The following is a 20,378-nucleotide window of genomic DNA, read 5'->3' as shown; positions in this document are numbered from 1 at the left end:
ATAAACTCATATATCAGTCAAGTGAATAAAAACATATTAAAATTGGGTAAATAATATCTAATTAGGTAAATAATGTCTAATACACATAACGACATATCAATCTGAAATTCCAACAGGAATAAACACCAACTCTAATATCAATGTAGATATTAAATATCTGTAATTATAAATAACCCAAAACAATATAAACAAAGTAAAAAAATGAAGTTAAAAAAATATATATTAATGTATATATAATATATAAAAAAATATATATATATTTCATATTGAGATAGTAGAAGTATGGACTAAGTGAGGGGGAAATAGCTAACCTAACATAATATCCTAGGCAGAATACTATGAAATGATTGTATATGATTAAGTGGTAATGTGTTAAACTACTACATATAAAATGGTAATATATGAGGTTAGGGGCCCAGATCAGGGAAGTGATAATATATAATTATATACAAATAAAAATACATTATATAATATTAATAGAAATGCAAGTGATTACAAAATGCCTGCCTACAAGATCAGGAAAAGATCTGGGAAGGATTCAGAAAGATGGATAGAAGAGGAGACTAAAGAAACTGGGAAAGTATGTCCAGAGGGAAGGCTCAGACCAGCGTACTGACATCCAGACACTCGTTCAATCCACCAGGGGTCATAGTACCCAACTGGTGGATCCAAAATGTTTCCCGTCTGCAGAGGAGTTAAAAGCGATCGCCTCCTAGAGCACACGGAGAAATGCTCTCAAGTCCCATAATAGTCATTGACTTGGGATCTTGGTTATGTAAGGATTTGAAATGTCGAGAGACACTATGAGTATTTAAACCCTTGATGACATTTCTCCTGTGCTCCAGGAAGCGGGTGCTGAGAGACCTGGTCGTGCGGCCAACATATTGTTGACCGCATCCACACTGAATGAGATAAACTATATAAGTGCTCTGACAATTGATGGAGCTATAGATGCAATGTGTGGTACCTCTGCTTAGGGAACAGAATTGGGATTTAATTAACAGATGTCTATAAGTGATACACCGGCTGCGTCCACATTTGTGATTACCCAAAAGACCCCCAGGAACGGGAAGATTGAATGATTTAGCTGACTTGAGATTGGTAGGAGCTAAAATACTTTTAATGTTTCTAGCTTTCCTATAGACTATAGAGGCTTTTTCTGGCAGGATGGACCCCAAATAGGGATCACACTTGACGACGCTCCAATGATTATTAAGGATACTATTAATCGATCTAAAAGGCTGGTTATATGTGGTTATAAACCTCACAATTGAGGAACCAGTATTTATAGATTTTCTTGGAGCATCATAACTCAAGCGCGTACCTTTGTCAGATTTAGAATTGGATTTGTTTAATAAGACAGACCTGTCCAGAGACCTAACTTTGCTGAAGGAGTCGGAGACCAGATCAGGATCATAACCTTTGGATAGAATTTTTTGCCCAAGTAAATCAGACTGGCGTAAAAAATCACTGTCTCTAGTACAGTTTCTTTTTAGTCTATGAAACTGGCCAAGAGGAATATTATTTAGCTATTGTTTATGGTGATTACTGGACGCATGGACATAGCTGTTAACGGAGACAGACTTGAAATGCGTAGTTATAATAATATTTGAGTCTGAATCTGAAGTGAGGACAAAATCAAGAAATACTGTAGATACAGCATTAATATCAAATGTAAGTTTGAGTCCTAACTGATTATTGTTGAAGGAACTTAAAATACTAGAAAAAACTGACTCTTCACCATCCCAAATAATAATGATGTCATCTATGAAACGGCCATAATACACGAGGCCCACCCCAAGGTCCCCATTCAGCCACACAAATGTCTCCTCCCAAAAACCCATAAAGAGGTTTGCATAGCTGAGGGTGAACCTCGTGCCCATGGCCGTTCCACAGATCTGTAAGTGATAAGTGTCTTCAAATAAAAAATAATTGTGTGTTAAAATGAAGTGAATACTCAAAATAAAGTGCTTGTGTTTTTCTGGGAAAGATAAGTCCTTGTCAAACCAATATCTAATGGCTTCAATCCCTCTGGCATGGTCAATGCAGGTGTATAGTGAGGCCACATCACACGTGGCCCATAAATAAGTGGATTTCCACTTAATATCTGAGATGGAGTCAATGAAGTAGAGCGTATCCCTAATATGCAACCTGAGCTTAGCTACAAAGGGATGAAGATAATAATCAACATATTGGGATAGGCCCGACGTCATCGACTCCACCCCAGAAACAATCTGCCAGGGGGATTGAGCAGGACTTATGAACCTTCGGTAAGTGATAAAAAACAGGAGTGCGTGGATATGTGGTAAACAAAAATTTAAATTCCAATTTAGAGATAATACCATCCACCAGTGCATTCGTGAGAAGTTCCTTCAACAATAATTGGTAGCAGCCTACAGGATTAGAATCCAACAAGGTATAGGAGGCCGAGTCACCCAGGAGTCTACGTGCCTCCATGAGATACGCAGATAAGTCCTGGATTAGTCATTTGATCACTACTAATTGTTTACTATTAGCCTTTTTGTTTTCTCTTCATAGTTCTGTTTATCATTAGTGCGGTATGTATAAGTTTATTGAGTGTGCACCCATAGCTCACTTACAATCAGCTGGATTTAGGGGTTGCTAGGACACCATAAGGGTATATATACATATCCCAGCATCCCTTCCTCATCACCCTTTGAAAAAGTCGCCCGTGTGTGACGAAACGCATCAGGGAGCACCATCACGCATCACGCATGGACATTACGTCATCACGCATGCGCAGAAGCAGGCCGGTTCGAAGCAGTGCCCTCACACCCTCCTCCTGGGATTGGCCCTCTGGCCTTTAAATACTGCATTCCCACAATCCCTCTCTGCCGAGCATAATCCTTCTTGGATGTTACCTGTGTTTTGCCACAAGCCTCCAGGCTTGTTATCTCTCGTTACTAATCTCTGTTGATTATTGTTCCAGTTTGTTGTTCTCATTCCTGTTTCCTCGTAGCCTGCAGCTACTTCTCTGAGGCCTGTGTTCCTGGTTCCCAGAGGCCTGTGTCGCCGGCCTGGACTTAGCAACCAGCTGCATACACCTCTTGCTGAGGTGGCAGTTTTGACCCCGCGGCCTGCTTCTCGTTCTCCCTTCGCAGCGGCCAGCTTAAACTCCCACGCTGAAGCACCCCAGAGACCTTTTGTGTGCTATCTCACTGGAGCCTGCAACCTGCTGCTTCTACCCTTAGCAGAGGTTGCTGTTTGGACCCTGTGGCCTGCTGCTCTTTCTCCCTTTGCAGAGGCCAGCTTGAACTCGTGCGCTGAAGCCCTGGTTTATCGGTGCTGCCTGGTGGTGTGCCCACTCCGGTCTGTCTTCCCTCTCCTAGACCGGCGCCATGGGCCGTGGACGCCACTCGTGCAAACCCCGTTCCCGACCTGCAGCGATTACGCTGAAGCAGGAGGACATGCTTGATTTCCTATTGCCAACTCCCTGCTTGACTACGACTAACCAGACATCGCTTAGCCCAACTCTGACTCGTCCAACGACTACGCTGTTCTCTCCAGTCCTGAACCCGGCCTGTTTGACTATGAACTTCGCACTCCGGACCAGTCTGCGCGGTCTAAGGTCGGTGATTTCATAACCCAGCCTCAGCCACGCGGTCCGGCCCCGGATTGTGGTGAGCACAACCGTAACACTGCTAATTTGAGAACCAAGTGTTCTAGCACTCTGATTTTTGGAGTGCAGCCCAAAATAAAGAAAACATGCACCCACTGTGATGATAGGGGGAAATATGGCTGCTGGTTATAAAGATTAAGTCTGCCATTGCCACTACCTGTCGTAATACATTGGTATTGTATTATATGTTATGTATATATATATGTTATGTATGTATATATATATATATATATATATATATATATATATATATATATATATATATGTCTTTGCTTGGTTCCAGCACCTCAGGAATCAGGGGTTGTGGATATGTTTTTTCCAATAAATTAATTTTATAAACTCTTGTTTTCTGTCTGGCAATATTGATCCCTGGTATTAGTCCTGGTCTCCCGTGACACCCACATATAAAGTTTATTCCCGTTGCATAAGCAGAACATACTTTATTAATAAAATGTATTTTACTGTTGGTTTTAAATGCACAGGCAGGAAAGGCTTTTTCTGCAAGCCCGTGAAAAATCCTTTAGCATGCAAATATGCTAAGGGTGGATTAGCTGAGGGTATTTTCCTCCTTGCACTTCAAAGAGCCCCTGCTAAGGGGGAGACTCTTATTCTAGTGAAGTCCAGGGTTGAAAAGTCTCAGAGATCCGAAGTGTGAAAATGGACGGGAAGTTGCTGGGTGCCAGATCCCGGTACTCAGCATGAGCAATTCACACCTTGGGACCAACCTCAGACTGACTGTCGCCAAGTGAGGGGTGGACACACGGTATGGTAAACCACATACAGTGGCGGCCGCCTTTAGGCTCGTGCGGCCGTTTCGGCGCAACTCTGAAAATCGCGGGCAGATGCAGTATTTGCTGCGTTATGTTCCGGTATTTAAAGCCGTGGCCGCGTGCATTGTATTAGCGCTGTCTTGGCATGAATGCGGCATGAACGCAGTGAAGAGCGTGGTATTCGAAAAAAATACCCAAACAAAATCGGAGATGTTGGAGAATAAAAGGGGCCGTGACAGTAGGTGTCAGGCTGACACATGTGCTTTGCAAACCGTAATGCTCTTTTTGCCCCTTCTGCAAAACTCCGGGCAAATCGGGGTTTGGTGGGTTAAATGTTCCAATGGAGGGGTTTTGGCATGCATGTTAGAGATAAGACTGTGAACCCTATAAACATGTCTGCCGGGCTATCCCCGGTGTGATTCAAGACTTATCCAAGCTTTGCTCAAGATCCGTTCAAGTACAGCGGCAGCAGTTCCGGAATGCAAGGGTTAACAACATCGTAACTAAGGATTTACCCCTACTTCAGGAATTCATTAGCCCTGGAGACTTCCGAACGAATTCCAACGAACGTCAACAAACTTTCTTCATTTGGCCGAATTATTAGGTTGGCAACTTGCGACCTAGCCAAGAGAACTTTAAGCCAGAGACTTTATTTCTTCAGCTTTCGTGCAAAGGACAATTTATTTTGTTTCCTCATCCCAGTAAGTGATTATTAAGTGTATTCTGAGGTTGTTGTGTGTTTGTCTATTAAGGAAATAAATGACAATTTATTTTGCCCGCCCTGTTGTGTTCAATCAAGAATCCCAAGAATATAAAAGTGTTCATAAGTACTGGTCTACCGTGACACCGGGGGACCATGGAATGTGATTTTCCCCAGCCTGGTCTTACTGTTCTGGTCTGTGCTGACAATGAGCCGTTAACTGCTTCCTAGTGAGGATTTTGTCCGGTGGTCTATGTCTTCATGTCTCCAGGGATCCGGTAGGATTCTGGGTACATGTTTCGGGGTAACCAGCAAGTCTGGCCCCCTTCTATCCAAACACCCTCACAACATTTTACCGTAAAATCATCCCTGAAACTCATGCCCTGTGAATCTCCGCTATTTAGCACTCCGTGAACAGTAAAACACACACATACATCTTTATTGAAATACAGTGCACATGTCATAACTGGGTTGCAGAACTGACACTTCAAACTCCCCAATATGGCTCAGGGGCACCCAGCCAGGCATAATACCTTTATTATTGGCCTGGGTACCCCCTCACCATCACAGTGATCTAACAAGGATGATAACTTACTAAAATAAATACTGCTATTGTCATTTTGACTAATTGCATATTTTCTTTTAAGTAATGTCTAAACAAAGAAATCAATATATAAATAAGAACACATACTGTATAAAAAAAATCCATACAGAGGTTTCAAGAACTGAGCTGCAAAATCTGCTATTGTTTCACATTGGTTGTCAATACTATTGATGCAAAGGTATGGAAATTAAAAAAAATGTATATACTCTATTGTACAATACAGGAGTTCATGTAGTGATTTTCTGGGGAAAATTGATCTCTTTACACATTATCTCTATGGATATGACCTAAAAGTTACCAATCAGTAACGCACAGAAACCCTAGGAGTCTCATTTTTGCAAAGTGGCTTTTATCCCAGAAGGCCACTTTAGTGCTAAATCCATTGTCAATGTTCTTTTTTTCTTTCAGACGGCAGAGTGTGCTAATTCTTTTTAAATATAAAATCTGGATGATAACATGTCCATTTCCATTAATATTTTCTCTGAAAGGAAAGCTGAAGAGCCTTTTGACATGATTAAAAATGATTCCTTTATGTCAATAGGCATGATTTCAACCATAGTATTTTACAGTAATAATGTCATGTCACTGCCTAATGGACCTAATCTTTCCTTTGAGAAACCATAAGATTCCCACTAGAAATGAAGTACTGTAAAAATAGCTGTGTGTATAATGGGATTTTAATCAGTGTAATAAAAATGTGAAAAATTTGAAAAATGTATTAAATATAATGTCATAAAATAATCAATGAATATATATATATATTTCCATGAGGGATGGGATCTATCAAACTTTGACTCCTTATTTAAATTTAGGAAAGAGATGTACACATTTATAATAGAAATGTTCAATTCTTTATACAATGTGAAAACTAATGTTAAGTACATTATTTCCAAACTATAGGAACACAAAGAAGCTGGAAAATTATTCTAAATAACATCCACTAGATGCCTGTGACAAATTAACAATTATGAACAAGATTTAAATACATACTGTATATTTTACACATTTTAAGAACATAAAACACCATTTTGAAACTTGTATTTCAAATTATACTTTTCTGATGTAAATTATATGTAAGTGTTTGTAACTGATAAAACACACTACTCGTTGGTGCCATGATAATAGAGTTGCATGGACGTTAAGCTTCTTCTTTTGTGAAAACCACTGTACAGTATATGGTAGCAACAAATTCCCTGGCATCAGGAATTGAATTCCTTATTTCCATTTTAAAGGGCACTAAATTTCGTTAAGTTCAGTGCATTGCCGAGCAATTTTGCATGTTCTTATCACACTTTAAAAAAATCTGTGTCAAAATTGTATTCAAAAAGAGAAATCAGATATTTTTTAAAGTTCGGTAAAAATCTGTAACATCGCACTTGTTTTTTTTCTCCCATGTCTTATCGCACTTAAACTGCAGCCTGGTAAAGCTGCATCTCCATGCACAGCTCTTACAGTCGATTGTGCCATTTTAATGTCAATTTTAATAACAGTGTATTGTAGCAGGGTGTCTCCTCAGCTGAACCGCATTCATTTCAGCCCCGGGGACACCCTGCTTCCCGAGTTACAGGCCGTATGGGCTGCTGGTATCTCCTGCGTGTTTAAATCTCCCGGTCACGTCACAATTTAAACAATGCTGGGAGATACTGATACCCCAAACCTGGGCCTATAACTCAGGGACCCCTGCTACAATACTATGTTATTAAAATGTACATTTAAACAGGTTAATTACCATAGCGGCTAGCCACCAAGGAGTTGAAGGGGTTAAGCCACTATACCTGGTTTATTGGGGGTAGCGGGGATGGTTGAATGGGAGCTTATGGCCCAGTTTGGGTGATTAGCCCTACCATGAATGTTGCAGGAAGTGTTAACCCCTTCGTTACCGTAGCAGTAGTACCTGCTATGGAAATGAAGGCGTTAACCCCTCCTGCTACATACCTGGTAAGCCTAATCACCCACCCTGGGCCAAGAAACCCCATTCACACACACTCTCTAACCCCAATAAACATTAAAATACAATAACCCTACTACCCACCCACTCTACCCCCAACCCCCAACCTCTCTCACCATAACACATACAGTACAGTAATTGGAAAAATTCCTATTATCCACATCTGGATAATATCGCATTTGTCCATTAAAAATAAAACATTACGGGCGTGGCCAGGAGAGCTGTAAAATAGCTGCATAAGATTGGGGCTCCTTAATTAGACTAATCAAATCAATTACCGTCTACATATTAAGGCTGTAAAATATCAATATAAAACACAATTTCTTAAAGACTTTCACATAAGCTTAGCACCAGACCATTCTTTTCAAATTTGGGCCAGTATTGGAGGATTTGGAGCTTGGCACCTTGGGGCCCACTGGTCTCAGCTAGCGCAGGGCCTATCAGACTATCCGACCAACCGTTGAGTCTACAGGGAAATCTGAATGGGTGCATGGCCTACAGTGATCTGCCTGTACCCCACGGAGCGACTTCCGGTCCCGGAGACCCTAGCCAGAGGTGAGCGGGGATGGAATAGCTACAGTTAGGTCGGGAAATAATTGGACACTGACACAATTTTCATAATTTTGGCTCTGTATGCCACCACAATGGATTTGAAATGAAACAACCAAGATGCAATAGAAGTACCGACTTTCAGCTTTAATTCAAGGGGTTGAACAAAAATATCGTATGAAACGTTTAGGAATTGCAACCATTTTCATACACAGTCCCCTTACGTGTATTTCAGTTGCTCAAATGTAATTGGACAAATTAACGCAATCATAAATAAAATTTTCATTCTTAATACTTTGTCGAGAATCCATTGCAGGCAATGACTGCTTGAAGTCTGGAACGCATGAACGCATCACCAAACATTGGGTTTCCCCCTTTTTGATACTTTGCCAGGCATTTACTGCAGCTGTCTTCAGTTGTTGTTTGTTCGTGGGTCTTTCTGCCTTAAGTTTTGTCATCAGCAAGTGAAATGCATGCTCGATTGGGTTGATATCAGGTGATTGACTCGGCCATTGCAGAATATTCCACTTCTTTGCCTTAAAAAACTCCTGGGTTGCTTTCGCAGTATGTTTTGGGTCATTGTCCATTTGTAAAGTGAAGCACCGTCAAATCAACTTCACTGAATTTGGCTGAATCTGAGCAGACAATATATCCCTATACACTTCAGAATTCATCCGGCTGCTTCTGTCTTCTGTCACATCATCAATTCACACTTGTGACTCAGTGCCATTGTAAGCCATGCATGCCCATGCCATCACACTGCCTCCACCGTGTTTTACAGATGATGTGGTATGCTTCTGATCATGAGCCGTTCCAAGCCTTCTCCATACTTTTCCCCCCCATCATTCTGGTACAGGTTGATCTTAGTTTCATCTGTCCAAAGAATGCTGTTCCAGATCTGGGCTGGATTTTTTAGATATTGTTTGGCAAAGTCTAATCTGGCCTTTCTATTCTTGAGGGTTATGAATGGTTTGCAACTTGTGGTGAACCCTCTGTATTTGCTCTCATGAAGTCTTCAATTTATGGTAGACTTGGATAAGGATATGCCTACCTCCTGGAGAGAGTTATTCACTTGGCTGTTGTGAAGGGTTTACCATGGAAAGGATCCTACAATCATCCACCACTGTTGTCTTCCGTGGAAGTTCAGGCTTTTTTGTGTTGCAGAGCTCACCAGTGCGTTCTTTTTTTCTCATAATGGACCAACTCTTGATTTGGCCACTCCTAATGTTCCTGCTATCTCTCTGATGGATTTTCTTTTTTTTTGCAGCCTAAGGATGCCCTGTTTCACTTGCATTGAGAACTCCTTTGACCGCATGTTGTGGGTTCACAGCATCAGCTTCCAAATGAGAATGCCACACCTGGAATCAACTCTAGACCTTTTAACTGCTTAATTGATGATGAAATAAGTGATGGACGGCATCCAAGAATCATGACTATAATCTAGCCCCACATCCCGTGTCTGGGGTCCCTGCTGGTTTCTCTTCCCCCCCCCCCGCACCTTTCCCCAGCAGAAAAAGCATCCGAGAGGAAGGAGCACACTGGCCGTACCTGCTTTTGGCAGCTGCGCGAGACTCCCAGTGGGAAGCGGGGTGGCCATCTAAACTCCAGGGACCCGCTGGGATTTGTTCAGCACAGCTTCAGAGTGGAAAAATGTGCTCCTGCCCCAAAGGAATGATAGGATGGGAGCTTGGCGGAGGCTCCCAAGACAGAGCAGATCTCCACAGGCAGGATGGGGCAGAGGGAGAGCTCCGATTAGCACGCTGTCTCTGTCTGCATCTAATTCAAGATGGCTGCAATTGCCTAATGAAGAGTAGAAATGCAGGGGAGAGAGATGCAGCAGTTGGTGGGTCCTGCCCCGGGAGGGAGAGGAGAGAGGCTGGTGAGAGCAAGCTGCGAAAGTTAGGAACCACTCCCCTCACTGACACAGTGACCTAGCAGGCAGACAAGACCTGGTGGAGAGAAAGAGAACTGGTGAAGAGCAACCGGACACCAGTTATAGGTACAGGCAATGATAGGGTGGAGGATACAGGACTACTTTGACAATTAGACGCATTCATATTATTCCCTATCCTGGGTTTGTGAGTCGATCCCATGAGGGTTCTAAAACCACACAAAAGACCACAAAATCCCACCTGCAGGGGGGAAGAGGAAGGAATATAAATAGACTCTATTTAAATTACCCTCATTTAATTAAAAATTCAAAATGGAATGAGGCACATGTGCGACAACTTAGGGACTAGATGCTTGATCTCTGAGCTCCGCATTCCCCGGCACTTTTATGTACTAAAACCCCATAAAATCATAATCAAATTGCTATTGCAGTTAACCACAGACGATGGATATACCCACAATGTCTACCCGGTCCAAAACTAGAACAAACTCGCCAGATTTAACCGATTATTTAAGGGCTGATAGGGCTCGTGCAGGAGGATACGTGGCCCCAACCTCATGCAGGGGCTCTGACTTAGAAAGAGATGTGATGGAGGACCGGGTCAGACAGGGACAAAGACCTAGTTACCAGAAGCGACCTCAAGGAGTTCGTTGGGGATATTAAATCTCTCTTCCAATCAGAGATGGTAAAGTTAAGAAGAGATAAATAGCATTGGTAACATGACAGATGAAATAGAAAAAATTCTGGACAATACCATAAAGCCTCTTCATAAACGGAGAAAAAAACAGCTCACCTAAAATCCCTAGTGTCGGATCTGGCATACCGACAAGAAGACACGGAAAATAGGGATAGGAGAAATACCATTAGAGTCAGGGGGGTCCCAGAGACCATCACAGATGCAGGAGAATTCATCACAAATTGGCTAACTAGCATGCTGCCGGATAAATCAGAAGCAGAATTACAGCTAGATCATTGCCACTAGACCTCAACCTGGGGAGCCCCCGAGACGTAAAAATGAGATTTCATTATTTTAGAGTGAAGGATTCCAATTTGCGAAATATCCAGAAACACTGCATCTGTTGAAGTTGAGGGATTAAATAATAGATATTTCAGGACATCCCCTAGCACCCTAAGCAGGAAGGGAAAATTTCAACCATTCACTAAAATATTACGTGACAAGGGAGTTCGTTATACAGTAGGTGGATCTTTCCGTTTGGACTATTAGTTATTAAAGGTGGCAAAGCCTCTGCTATGAAAGATCTTGAAGAGGGGGAAACCTTCCTGGAGAAGTTGGGCCTAAAAACTGAGCTCACTCATCATAATGTACTTCTGAAGAGAGGTCGTTCCCCGATCCAGCCTGGAAGGAAATAAGAAGCTCTGCTTGTGCCAGGAAGGACAGAGAAGTTTATTGAAAAGCAATTAAGACTTTAAAGAATTACCATCCCATTATGGTTATACTTAAGTTCAAAGTTTAAAGAGACACTACACCTTTCCTGAGGCTGTCCTGGTGAAATCAGTATTCAATTTGGGAACCAGTCCAAATCTTCGATACAGAGCTTGTGGAAATTTGGAACAGAGGAGGCGTGAGGATGGTGGAGCAGTTTGGAGAGCCGACAAGGAGATGCCATACTCTGAAGGATCACCGGTTGCAGAGCTAATGAGGAAGGCCTGAGGAGTACAGCATTGAGAGAGGGAGGGGGACGGATGACGTTACAAGGCAGGGAGGGGTGGTAGAAGTCAGAGGATCAGTGGACAGGTGGTTTGGTTGTCCATAGGGTGGCTGGAGGCAGTAATTGGGGCTCTAAGAGTAGGAGATACCGGAGGTCCCGAGCAGTAAGAGCCGTGAGCGGCTGGAGGGGTAAGTACATGCCTGCATAGTGACTCAGACAGCGGGGGAGGGCCTGCAGGGGATATTTCGGATCCACAATGGGCAGAGAGGCTTCACTGTATAGGCAATTAAGGATCCCTGCCTCATACAAAAGGTTTACCCTCAGAGGAACCACGACATTGAGGTGGTAGTCCTACACGACCAGCAGGGCAGCCACAGTACTAGGGTCTTTACAGACTAGGAATTTACAGACTTGCTGAGACTGGTTAGAAGGGGGTATACACAGAAGATGTAATAATTGGCTATAAGCCTGATCAGGAAGGTGTATATGGAAAGTCGTTGATTATCTGTTTGTATATCTCTTTTTCTTCTCTTTCTCTTTTTCAATTTATTATGTGTTAAATATACATGTTGAAGCTAACGTTAGGTCAGCCAAGTTTGCCATCTAGCTGTATTCACTGACAGAATTTATGGATCTAAAATGGAGGGTGAAACTAAGGTTATAGGTATGGGCCAATAAACACATAGGGGTCTCTACATGGTAGGATTGGGACAATATGCTGCAAAGCATTACAACAACATGAGAATTAAAGGACTAGTCAGCGTGCAAGGTAGAGACTGCCAAATCTAGGGTATTGTAAAATGGGGAAGTAAGATACTTTCAAGAGCAATAAAGGCTTCATTGCAGAGGACACATGTCTAAAGCTATATATTGAGGTAGAAGGAATTTACACCAGATGAAGTGTTCAGAGGGTTCAATATCAAGCTAATAGGTCCTACCGGTGGGGGATACTGCATTTTCAAAAGGGACGCTAGATGCATTGTATATATAAGTATAATGGTTAACTAAAATATTGTTCTACGTTGTTATTATTGGTTTTCACAAATGTGCCGGAAGCAGAATGATGCTGCCCCGGTTATCCGCATGTACCACATTTTGGGAGGCATGGAGCCTAACCATGTTGCCGACCGACACCCTTGTGATTTGAGACTGGGAGTTACCAGGTTCCTTTATCTACCCTCTTGAGTGCCCAGTCGAGAGGTTAATCCCAAGGGAAACTGAATCAGTGTCACTATCAATCAGGTCTGATTAATTGAGTTTTTGTTTCTTTGATCCCCCCCCCCCCCAGCTCACGTTTGGTCTCTCCCCCCTGCCTTCCCTTGCAGAAACTGAACATCCCAGAGGAAAGATTCTCTCATCCCTGCTTGTTGGTGAACTCCCTGTAAGGTCTTAGCAGTGGTTCAGAGTTTAGCAGAGTTGGGTCTTCAAAGTACAAATGGTGGTAAATATAATCTCTCTTAACGTGAATGGTCTGAACTGCCCAGGTAAAAGACGAATACCAAAGACAGACTAATGGAGGAAAAAGGCGGACATTATACTACTCCAAGAAACACACTTTAGTAAAACCAGTTTTCCGAAGTACTTTGATAAAAAGTTCAGGCAATTCTATTTATCATTAGCTAACTGCAAAAAGAGAGGAGTGGCAGTGCTGTATCACAACCAATCGCCCCTTGCGGGGGAACATGCTACTTCCTTAAATCATGCAGATTGATCTCGAAGATGTCCCATGCTGGGATCCATGATATTTCATGGTCAGATCATGCACCAATTGTGCAAAGGTGCTCTCAGATTTATCTAGACAGACCTGGAGCAAACTGGAATCTAAATGAATCTATCATTAAAATCCCTGTCATGTTCCAGACAGTCAACCATGAGATTGAACAATTTGTTTCAGATTAAATAAGGACAGAGTTGATTCCCAAAAGCTCTGTGGGAAGCTCACAAGGCAACCCTCAAGGGATCCCTGATTAGCATAGCCACAGGGAGAAAAAGGGAGAGAAATAAAAAGATAACCATACTCCAATCTAACTTGCAGAGCTGTCCTACAGGCATAAAAAAAGACGGTAGAGCAGAAACATTAAAGGAACAAAGATATTAGAATTTATTAAATATGCTCCTAACCTCCCAGGCTGAGAATTCCAAGAGTTGGTCAAAGACAAAAATTTATTAGAAAGCAAACAGGTCAGATACCTTGCTAGCAAACAAAATTAGGAACAGGTAGCCAAACTACAACATTCAGGCTATCAGACTAAAACCGGGGGTAATTACATAAAATTTTAAGTTAATTGTAGAGGAATTTAAAATTTCTATGACAATTTATACAATGGTGAAAAAGTTACTCACAACAGTAACACGAAAAAGGAACTGCAGAACTTCCTAGCAGACTCAAAACTGCTAAGGTTGATTAGGGGGAGAGGGAGGGATTAACAAAAGATTCTACAATGGAGGAGCTGTTACAGGTTATCAAATGGCAGAAACCATCTAAGGCTCAGGGTCAAGATGTGTTTTCTAATTTATATTATAAGAAATTTAGTACCCTCTTGGTACTATCTATCTTCTCCAGAAGTTTAGTGCAGTCCTGGCAGATGAACCATTCCCAGATCAGATGCTTCAGGCGTCGTTATCACTAATATACAAACAAGGGAAAGATCCATTGGACTGTAAAAGTTACAGACCTATATCCCTGATAAATTCGGATATCAAAATCTATGCTAAAAATCTGGCCAACCATTTACGTCGTATCCTGCCTAGATTAATAAATCCAGATCAAGTCGGTTTTATCAAAGACAGACAAGCAGATGATAATACTAGATTAATCATTGATCTGATAGAGATAGCCAATACAAAAAGATACAGGTTATGGAGTCTAGACACAGAAAAAGCCTTCGACAGGATAGACTGGCGGTATGTAAAGGCCACGCTCAGGGCGTTTGGTTTTGGGGGTAGCATCTTGAGAGCAATCTGGGACTGTATTCCAGCCCGGCAGCAAGAGTAATACATCAGGGTTTCCCTTCGGAGCCCATCAAAATTAAAAGTGGTACGCGACAGGGATGCCTGTCACGGTGGACCAGTACTTATCAGCCCTTCTATATGTTTGGGATACTCGATTGAGCATAACAAGGCAGGCAAAATAAATGATCATTTATTTCCTTTATAGACAAACACACGACAACCTCAGAATACACTTAATAATAACTTACAGGGATAGGGAAAAAAATAAATTGCCCATTGAACGAAAGCTGAAGAAATAAAGTCTCTGGCTTAAAGTCCTGTTGGCTAGGTCGCAACTTGCCGACCTAATATTTCCGCCAAATGAAAGAAGTTTGTTCTAGTTAATTGAGATTCGTTTGGGAGTCCCCAAGGCTAACGAATTCCTGAAGTAGGGTTAAATCCTTGGTTACGATGTTGTTTACCCCTTGCGTTCTGGAACCGCTGCCGCTGTACGGAATCTTGAGCAAAGCTTGGATAAGTCATGAATCACACAGAGGATAGCCCGGCAGACATGTTTATAGGGTTTACAGTCCTATCTCTAACATGCATGCCCAATCCCCTCCATGGGAACATTTAACCCACCGATCCCCGATTTGCCCGGAGTTTGCAGAACAGGCAAAAAAGGTTTACCATATCGGGGGTCCACCCCTCGCTTGGCGACACTCAGTCTGGGCTTTGGTCACAAAGTGTTAATTGCCCATGCTGAGTACCGGGATCTGGCACTCAGCACCATCCCAGACACTTTCATACTTTGGATCTCTGAGGCTTTTCAACCCTGGACTTCACTAGACTCAGAGTCTCCCACTTAGCAGGGGCTCTTTGAAGTACAGGGAGGAAAATACACTCAGCTCATTCACCCTTAGCATATTTGCATGCTAAAGGATTTTTCCCGCGCTTACTGAATTTTTTTTTCCTGATTGTACATTTAAAACTAACAGTGTAATATAGTTTATTAAAACAATATGTTCTGCTTGTGTCACTGGAATAAACTTTATATGTGGGTGCATGGTTTCTTTATTCTGAGGTGCACCCCAAAAATTAGAGTTCTAGCACACTCCGTTCGCAAGTAGCGTACTTAATTGAAAGGTCTCTATTGTGGTTTCCATGGTTAACCTCGTTCTCACGTCAATAGACTTTCTTCCTTTCAAGTTATGATGCTAACAAGGCAAGATATACATTTTGTCAGAAAACCACTTGAGTCTAAACCGAAAACCACTTATTCAATTAACCCTTTCCGGTCCAATGTCGGAATATATCCGACACTAATATTTTGCCACTTGCGGTCCACTGTTGGATCAGGAGGAGTGAGGAGGGAGGAAGATGTGGAGTGTGGAGTGAGGCGTGAGGCGCCGGCAGCAGCACATGTCCCCCGCATTCCCCTTGCACTTCTCCCAGCAGATTCGCCCCCCCAGCCCTGCGCTGATCCGCCCACCCCCCATCCCTGCGCCGATCCGCCAACCCCCCAGCCGTGCGCTGATCCGCCCACCCCCCAGCCCTGCGCCGATCCACCCACACATGCGCCGATCCACCCACCCCCCAGACCTGCGCCAATCCGCCCACCCCCCCAGCCCTGTGCCAGTCCAGTCCACCTCCCATCACAGGCCTGTGCAAATCCGGCCCCCTCAGCCTTGCACCGAGCCCCCCAGCCTTTCACAGATCCCCCTCCCAGCCCTGCACCGATCCCCGCAGGCAGCCCCATGATTCCGCAGCAACTGACACCGGAGATAGGGATTTAGGGGGTAGGGGGTAAGGAGGGGTGTGGCATGAGTGTGCTGTATGTGCTGTGAGTGTGTGCAGTGTGTGTAGTGTGCAGTGTGCTGTGAGTGTTTGCAGTGTGCTGTGAGTAATTGCATTGTGCTGTGAGGGTGTGCAGTGAGTGTGAAGTGTGCTGTGAGTGTGCAGTGTGCTGTGAGTGTGAGAAGTGTGTCTTGAGTGTGCGCAGTGTGCATAGTGTGCTGTGAGTTTACTGTGAGTGTGCGCAGTGTGTTGTGATTGTGCGCAGTGTGCTGTAAGTGTGTGCAGTGTGCTGTGAGTGTGTGCAGTGTACTGTGGGTGTGCACATTGTGCTGTGGGTGTGTGCAGTGTGTGCAGTGTGCTGTGAGTGTTTGCAGTGTGCTGTGAGTGTGTGCTGTGTGTAAAGTGTTTGCAGTGTGCTGTGAGTGTGTGCAGTGTGCTGTGAGTGTGAGCAGTGTGCTGTGAGTGTGTGCAGTGTGCTGTGAGTGTGTGCAGTTTGCAGTGAGTGTGTGCAGTATGCTGTGAGTGTGTGCAGTGTGCTGTGAGTGTGTGCAGTGTGTGAAGTGTGCTGTGAGTGTGCACAGTGTGCTGTGAGTGTGTGCAGTGTGCTGTGAGTGTGTGCAGTGTGTGCAGTGTGTGAAGTGAATATGTGCTGTGAGTGTGTGCTGTGAGTGTGTGCTGTGAGTGTGTTCTGTGTGCGCAGTGTGTTGTGAGTGTGCGCAGTGTGCTGTGAGTGTGTGCAGTGTGCACAGTGTGCTGTGAGTATGCACAGTGTACTGTGAGTGTGCACATGGTGCTGTGAGTGTGTGCAGTGTGTGAAGTGTGCTGTGAGTGTTTGCAGTGTGCTGTGAGTGTGTGCTGTGTGTGCAGTGTTTGCAGTGTGCTGTGAGTTTGAGCAGTGTGCTGTGAGTGTGTGCCATGTGCTGTGAGTGTGTGCAGTGTGCTGTGAGTGTGTGCAGTGTGTGCAGTGTGCTGTGAGTGTGCACAGTGTGCTGTGAGTGTTTTCAGTGTGCTGCAAGTGTGTGCTGTGAGTGTGTGCTGTTAGTATCTGCGGTCAGTGTGTGCTGTGAGTGTGTGCATTGTGTGCAGTGTTTACAGTGTTCTGTGAGTGTGTGCAGTGTGCTGTGAGTGTGGGCAGTGTGCTGTGAGTGTGGGCAGTGTGCTGTGAGTGTGTGCAGTGTGCTGTGAGTGTGTTCAGTATGCGGTGAGTGGGTGCAGTGTGCTGTGAGTGAGTGCAGTGTGCTGTGAGTGTGTGCAGTGCGCTGTGAGTGTGTACAGTGTGCTGTGAGTGTGTACAGTGTGTGAAGTGCATATGTGCTGTGAGTGTGTGCAGTCAGTGCTTGCTGTGCGCAGTGTTTGCAGTGTGCTGTGAGTGTGTGCAGTGTGCTGTGAGCGTGCACAGTGTGCTGTGAGTGTGTGTTAGTGTGCTGTGAGTGTGTGCAGTGTGTGCAGTGTGTGCAGTGTGTGCAGTGTGTGCAGTGTGTGCAGTGTGTGCAGTGTGCTGTGAGTGTGTCCTGTGAGTGTGTGCAAAAAAAAAGCTGTTTGTGTTTTTTATCCCGAAAATTAAATTAGACCTTAATGAAAATTAATTGGACCGCAAAGGGTTAACCTTGCGGTTGCGAGTTCTAGTGCTTAGACATGGATACATATACTTCAAAGTGGCCCTCCCATACACAGCCACGCGTCTTCAATCAGCGCTTGGTTCAGCGCTCACAGCGCCATCTTGTGTCTGAAAGGTAACTGACACTGGGGCCTATGCAGAAACCGGCGAGAAGCCCTATCAGGGTTCTGGCTCACTCCGTTCCTAAATTAACAGTCTTAATGGAACGGCTCCTGTTATTCAACACTGCAGGTAGAGACTAGCCTGCAAAAAGGGGACAACAATGCATAGAGGGGAAAATGGTACAGTACATGGGAACAGCATATAAAATTAACCCCTTCATCCCCAATATGAAATAGGGGTAACCAGATGAGCACACTGCTTTTATTAATGCGCTGATTACGCCCATTTTTGTCACATTAGGGAAGCAGGACTCACCTTGAAACCCACCAAGTGCTTAGTAGGGATGGCAGAGGTACTGTACCTAAGGGACAGGGTGGGTGGCCAGAACCAGCCAAGGTGGAAGCAATAGTTTTATATCCGGGGACCCCCTGCTTCCTGAGATACAGGCCCCGTTATGAGGTGCCGGTATCTCCTATGCATTGAGAGAGCCCGATCACGTGACGCGGGACATTTCCATTCATAGGAGATACTGGCACCTCATAAAGGTAAGGGATGAGGGAGTGTGTCCTAGATTTGACCAATGGTGTTCTGCAGCAGCTTCAGATGATGAACTGCCTGGTAGCCAAGCTAGAGCTGGTGGGGAAGAAAAACGGGAAGGGGGGGAAGGAGACAAAGAAGGGGCTGATGTTGTAGTAATATAAAACACCTTTAATAAATGACACATAAAAAAGCCCCCCTGAGGGCGTACTCACACTCTGTACTGCCACTCAGGGCACATAAGGGTATCTTTACAGCCAATGCTGTCGGTGTGCATCTACTCCATCTCTTGCAGTCTCTGACGATCCCCATAAGCGGCCGCTGGGGTTCTCATGCAGCTTGACTGGAGTCGGCGTCTGGCGTCACGATCAACCGGGAACGGATTGCCTCCTCCTCCTCTTCCACTCAATGCGTTTCGCAAGATAGGGTTGACTTGCTTCGTCAGGAGTGTAGCATCTTCCTCCCCTCACTAGTGATTTAATTTCCACGATCTCATTGGCTGTAGTCCTGTGAGGACTCAGGGGTCACGTCGGTCGCAGCGTGACCTCCCCTCACCTCTGTCCACTCCCGTGGCTGTGCGGCTCCCTCCTCGCCCGGCCTCCCTGCTGAGGGGACTCCCCCGTCCTCCCCATCGGGCTGCTGCTGCCCCACGCAGGGCTAGTGCTCGGCTGCCTGCCGTTGCTTCTGCGCGCGCATCCCTTGCTGTTATGGAACACATTCCAGCACCAGCTAATTTATTCACTGCTCTTGCAGTGAAGCCACACCTCCCTCCCACACGCTGGTTACTAGTTAACCCTAAACCTTATCACCTGGCAGCCTATTATGGAAACCAATCCTGGACAGCTCCTAGGGCTCCTCCAGGCCTGCCTCCGTTAACCATTGGTCAGCCACAGTACTTAATGCCTGTTCTGCCTCTCTCACATCGCTCGACATAGTCTCTGCTACAGACGTCTATTCTGGCATTCCCTTTGTCTTTGTGCATTCAGGTTTCGACCCGGCTTGGCGGATGAATTTACCTGGCTCTGGATCCCGGCTCCCTCCTGACCCAGCAGCTTCTTCCATACCTCGACCTCACTTCAGGTAAAATTTGTCCCTGAAGAAGCTCCTTTGCTGGAGGGAAACGCACGTTGGACGCGCAATGTTGTCAGTCTCCTACTTGGAGCTGTTTAAATGTAGTGTCTGCAGTCTCCTGGTCCTAACTGTGTAGACCTTAGTAGTCAGTTATTTATTCATTTATTTTCAGTCAGTGTGCCTGCATTCTTTGCTCCTCATGTGAGGCGTTTTCACAGTTCGGTACTGTGAATTCACCCCAGTACTGCTGTGTTTGGCAGTTTCGTGATACAGTGAATTTACCTTCATTATTAAAGTATCTGCCTACACTATAACTTTAGCACTCTTATTCAAATATACTGCTAATTTTTCATTGAAGTTCGTAGTGATGTGAATTTAGCAAGGAAGCTGGATATTTAATCCGTCGGCCACTCACTTGTGAATATTTATATATACTTTTTACCATCTGGTCTCACCGTTGCTCCAGAGGGGTTAACACAGCATCCTCCGTCCTCTATATCCCAATAATATTGAGTGGTCAACTGGGATAGTATGACTTTATAATTGAGGC

This window comes from Ascaphus truei, chromosome 1 (genome assembly GCF_040206685.1).
Source record: "Ascaphus truei isolate aAscTru1 chromosome 1, aAscTru1.hap1, whole genome shotgun sequence".
NCBI classification, from domain to species: Eukaryota; Metazoa; Chordata; class Amphibia; order Anura; family Ascaphidae; genus Ascaphus; species Ascaphus truei.
The sequence above is the reverse complement of the archived record's forward strand: the minus strand, read 5'-3'. Positions refer to the sequence as shown.